Genomic DNA, 5,841 nt, shown 5'->3' with positions numbered 1-5,841 from the left:
GACTGACCCTCAAAAGAATTATTCAACTATTAAAAAGGAAATTTTGTCCATAGTTTTATGCATATCGAAATTTCAAGATGATTTATATAATAAAAAATTTTTGATTAGAATAGATTGTAAATCTGCAAAAGAGATTTTACAAAAAGATGTTCAGAACATAGTTTCAAAACAAATATTTGCTAGATGGCAAGCTATTTTATCTGTTTTTGATTTTGAAATAGAATTTATTAAAGGAGCAAATAATTCATTACCAGATTTTCTTACTAGAGAATTTTTACAAGGACATGGATCGTGAAATGATGGCTCAAAGAACTGATCGAGAATATACGAACTATTTAAGAACCCAAAGAGATTCTCCAATACTCTTAAACAAAGAAGCAGTTCTTCAATCCAGAGGATATCAATACTTTATTCAGACCAGAAATGGAAGACAAAGTATTCCAGCCTATCAAATTTCCAAACATGATACCGTATATATTCAGCAAAGCCATTTCACAACCCTTACACCAAAGGAGAGAGCTTTTCTTATCCAAAGAGAGATTCAAAGAAATACTATTAGAATTCAAGTCCTACGAAGAGCAGGAAGAAATGAAGAATTTCTTCAACATTACAAAGATCAAAATAAACAATTATCTAACCAACTTAAAGATGTTGTTTATTGATTTTGCAGCAATATGGATTCAAAAGCAGGAAATTCTAGACCAAAGACTCCTCAAGATTATGAGATGAGTCTTACTCCTGTAACTCAAAATAGATTCCAATTACTATCAGACTTTCCAGCACTGACTTACAGTCAAGCTGCTTGTACTCCAATTTCCTCTCAAATTAGACCAATCCAACAAATACCAAAATCCCCAGAAAAATCCACAGAAAATATCTATTTTACAAAACCATTTCATCAGCATATTACCCTAACCAGATTCGAAGAACTACCATTATATTCTACACTCAATCAGCTTACTCAAAGAATCTTTCCTCAAAAGTGTTATTGGCAACCTGATAATTCTTCAAAAAATTTGGATTATTATGAGTTAATTCTTACAGATACTCAATCTGTAGAAATATTCCCTATTCCAGATAAAAAGAATCCAAATATAATTAGTCATTCCAAGTGTATAATAAAGAAAGTTTGTTCACCTAATGAATGGACTTCTCTTTATTCCAAAAAATCATTTTCAGTCAAATTCATTCCAGATGGATTCACATATCAAGATTATAAAATGGCATGGTATCGTGCTTTTTTATATAGACCATTCAATCATTCATGGTTCTTCACATTCAAAGAAAACTGTAACTTCACATTCATGGTTATTAAACATTGCTGCATTTCTTAGACAATTAAAAATAGGATCTAATTCAAAGCAAGATAATGTAGACACCAAATTTTTAAGGTATTTTGTTTGCTATTATTTTTATTTTTTTGATTAATTTCATTTACTTTTAGTCTTTTATTTTTAAGTCATTTTTATCATTTAATTAAACTTTAATCATTTAATCATTTAACTTTTATTTTTGTTTGTTTCGATTCTAGGTTTTTGAAAAAAGAAAAGAAAAAGGAAAGTCAATCGAAGGGACAAGAATAAGACACACAAGCCTACTTTGAGATTTGAAATCTTGGCCTTTCAAGTTAAGTTTAGTCGTTAGAGGTGCCCTTTAAAAATGAGAGGAGCCGCAAGCCAAGAAGGCGGTAGGGGGGGGGGGAGGTACGAAAGGCTAAAAAAAAATCTGAAAGGTGACGGAGAAAAAAAGGAAATGAAAGCGGAAGAAAAGGCAGAGAGGGCTTCGAAAAAGGCAACGAAGGAAATCTAAAGAAAAAAGAAGAAGAAGCAGGCGGCGGCTGAATCCGGAGGAGATGGAGCAAGACACAGCAAAAGAAAAGAAAGAAAAGAAGAATACAGCGACGAGAGGGAAAAAAAGGAAAAACGGGGAGCTTCCGTCAGGGGGCTGGGTCGGAGAGCAAAATAAGAACAAGAAAAAGGAGAGTTTCGGCCGTGAGCTTGAGAAGCAAATCAGGAAAAAAGAACAAGAAAAGAGGGGAAAAGAGGGCTTTCTGGGGGGAGGAAAAATCAGAAAAAGGAAGAAGAAGGGAAAAGGCTCACGGCGGAGGAACCAGGTGCCAGCGGATTGAAAACGGGAAGAAGAGAAAGAGAAGAGGGGAAAGTGGGCGCAACAACTCCAGTGAAGCTGCTCAAGCTCAACGAAGCGGCTCCAAGCGCAGCAGTTTCATGGCCAGAGCCTCTCATCAACTTCCTCTCCACCTGCTCCTTTTCCGTGGAGGACTTGAGCAGCGCCAGTAGCGGGGACTTCCAACTTACCAAACCGTCACGACCTCATCGATTTCACCGTCGTTGCTTGCAGAATCTTCCAAGCAAGAGTCCGGTAGGTTTGTTCTTTTTAATTTGATTTCAGTTCTTCCTAAGCTTCCGTAATGGGTCCGCCGTGGCATTATTTAGTGCAATTTGCCTGTTAATTAGCTTAAGTTTCTGAATACATGTGCTTATTTGCTGATTGGACTGAAATCTTGGGTTGCTGGTAAAATTTTGGGGCGGGTTGTGGGTTCGATTGAGCGGGGATTAGCTGAAATTACGAGTGCCCGTCTGGTGTTCGACGAAATGCCCCATTGAGATTTTTGCCTGAAAGACGCTTTGATTTCTGCTTTGCATACGTTCGGCCAGTTTGAACAGAATTTGTGAAAATTTTAGATTTGTTTTCTTTGGCGCCTTGCCTGTTTTCCTTACTCTTGTAGGAATCCAAATTACATACTGAAATTGGGGGAAATGAAGCTTGTTCGAGTTTTTCTTTTTTTTCCTGTCCTGGAGTGCCTAGACGTGAGGTTGAACTCTCTGGTATCCTCTGCCAATGAAGAAGAGCGAAATTAACGATTGTGTAATCTGATATTGAGCCTGTTTGCAGGGGATGATGATTGGTTCAAATTACCAAAACTTTTTGCTGTTTTTGTTCTTGTTTTTGCATCCTTTCGCTGGGTCTCGATAGCTTGCGTCTTAGTCAAATTTCGTTGATCAGAGTTACAAGTTTTGTTGTTTGGGTTTGAATGTTTGATATGTGATTGAATATTGTTTCTGTCCGACATGAATTCGTAAGAAGTATAGGAAAGATGGCTTGATCGCATGTTCCTCTATTCTTGTTTTCTTTGATTGACCTTCAAAGGATTGTCTCTTGCCCTGATGTGCTGCATTCTGGAACCTAATGGAATGAGTTAATGAACTTGATGATTGGGTTTGAGATGACCTATGTTGTCTTGATTGCCTATGCTGAAAAATGGTAAAAGATCAATGATGAAAATCTGTTGGAGATTACACCCCAATCCCTTAATGTTTTGTCTAACGCTGCCATGACCCGAAAAATTGGAAAAGTGAACTCACTTCTCCCTTTTAAATTTTAATCATCTTTTAATATGCATAAGTAGTCTTTTAGCTAGATTAATTCTTGCTTTTAGGTCATAATTGTGGCTTAATAATTTTAGTTGATTTAAAATGTTGGGTTCTTGTGAAAAAGGTGATTTGGGTTGAGAGGTTATTTTACTTGGGTTTTAAGGGAGTGGGTTTGAGTTTATTATTCTGGTTTCTGGTTTGGGTTTAGGAGGTAAAAGCCCACTCTTTTGGTTGGGTTTGTTTTGTTGGAAAGTGATAGGCTGACCTGCTTGTTTTCTTAGAGCTTTCGGTTGGGCTTAAGGGGGCTTCTGGCCCAAATAAGATGCAAAAGGGTCCAAGTGGCTTGTTGGGTTGTCAAGACCAGAAGCGAATTTGCAAAATGGCCCTTATACTTTTCTTTAATTTTATCATGGCCCTACAGACTTTCAATGCTTTCAATTGGGTCCTTACTTTAATTGCAAATGAGTCCTTGAACTTTATTTTTCTTTAATTTTGGCCCCAAAATTTTATCAATCTTTGCAATCAAGTCCTTTTATTCTCTTGACTTCTTAAATGTGAGTTGTTTATATGATTTAAGCGATTCAATTTCACAATTCATTTTTATCTTTTATGATTATTTGTTAATTAAAATGATGTCTTGACCTTTTCTTTGTATTTTGGAGGGTAAATAAGTGACTTTACTTCATTAGAGCCCCAACTCAAGGGAGGTACACTCTATCCCCTTATTCTTTACATTATTTGACCCTATGTGCCCTATGTGATGTTACGTGCTTAATTGCATGCTTCTTAAATGTTTTATTATTTATTGATTTATTTATTTATTTATTTATTTATTCGCTTTATTGGCTTTAGTTTGTATATTTATTTTTAGTTCAATTTTGATAATTTGAAAGGCACTTGAATGCCAAATTTGTAATAGTTAGGTATTTATTCTAATTATTCATCCTTCCCTCTTAGATTGTAGTAGGCTTCCCCCCCAAAAATGTAATAGTTAGGGCCTTAATTGCCTTATGTGTTTTGCATGCTTAGGTGCTATGTGTTTGATCGCTTTTTCTTAGGTTTTGGCATCTAGATAAGTATGCTTATGTGCTATGTGTTATGTGAAAATACGTGCATTGCATGTCTACTTGCTTTTATTTATATTTGCTTATATAGATCAATGTACGTCACCGTGGCTAGTCCAATGCTAGTCATGGTCTTCCCCCTCGAACTCTCGCAAGTCCAATACTTGTGAAAAAGCGTTAGTGAAGGGCTAGTCCAATGCTAGACCCATTAGGGCCGTCCCCGCGCTAGCACATACTTGCATGCCTTCATTACATCTTCATTCATTCTATTCCTTTTAGTTTTACATTTTGCATGGCCCTTCACTCCCTTTCCCTTACATATTTAGGATTACATTTTCATTTAAATTAGCTCATTTGCTTGTATAGGTTAGGGAGTCACTCTTTTGGTAAGGGGGATGAACGAGTTTGGCTATACATAGCCTTAGCACGTTCATTCTTTTTCTAACCAAAAGGAAAATTAAGTCACGAACATTAGTCCCCCGTACCCGTCTTGCTTGCATTCCTCTAGGGTTCATGCATTTCATTTATCCACTATCACATGCACGTTTACTTCATATTCTATCCCTTTTTCCACATTTTCACTTCACACAACTTTTATTTTGCACGTTTTCACTCTGCCACTACACTTTATATACTATCACGTGCACACACGCACTTCATACTATCACTTTACTCACTTCACTTTGCACATCCATTTGCACACTTCCACTTACACACTATTATTTTTTATATTACTTTTCCACTTCACACAAACTCATATTTTCACATTGCATACATTCATTCCACTCATTTTACGTCATTAGCATTATTCGTGACCTCTCCAAAGAGTCATTATTGGGCATCACAATTAATGTGATTGGCAGCATTCAAAGCTTTGAAGAGAAATTTTGCCCCCCGACACCGTCCTAGGTGTAGGGTTTGCATTCATATAGTGCATCCAAATGTGATAAATTCTTTGGTTAAAACAAGAAAATCTTTGACTAAATCACGCAACTAGCCTTGGCTAGGTCGAAGGGGCGCCTTGAATTTTTATCCTTGCCTTCCCCTTCGTCAAATGTGACTCCCGAACCTTTTTCATTGGTTTACGTAGATTTGGAGTCGTTTAAAAAGGATTTTTTCATTTTTTCTTTAAAAATTCATTTTTAGGTGATTTGGTACACCTTAACTCTATACTAAGTGGCGACTCCAATTTTTATTTTAAAAACCCCTTTTAAACTGTATTTTGGGTCAAATCATCGCATTTTCAAGTCCCATCTAGACCCACTTTCTTTGTAAATCAAAAATCATTTTTCAAATCAAAAATTCACTTTTTAAACTATTTATTCATTTATTTTTCTTGTAAAAAATGGGGCGCGACAGATAATATAGTACAAAGTCATGAATAT

General features: G+C 36.1%; 1 long non-coding RNA gene across 1 annotated transcript; it reads left to right on the top strand.

Annotated features, from left to right (window-relative positions):
- Nucleotides 1–1,637: 1,637 nt before the first annotated feature.
- On the top strand, nt 1,638–5,361 carry LOC140004620 (uncharacterized). Its single transcript, XR_011812681.1, has 2 exons — nt 1,638–2,379; nt 4,055–5,361. It is a non-coding gene; the product is annotated as an uncharacterized lncRNA (long non-coding RNA).
- The last annotated feature ends 480 nt before the right edge of the window (nt 5,362–5,841 follow it).

This window comes from Coffea arabica, chromosome 3e, assembly GCF_036785885.1.
Source record: "Coffea arabica cultivar ET-39 chromosome 3e, Coffea Arabica ET-39 HiFi, whole genome shotgun sequence".
Lineage (NCBI taxonomy): Eukaryota > Viridiplantae > Streptophyta > Magnoliopsida > Gentianales > Rubiaceae > Coffea > Coffea arabica.
This window is presented reverse-complemented; position numbering and strand designations above follow the sequence as displayed.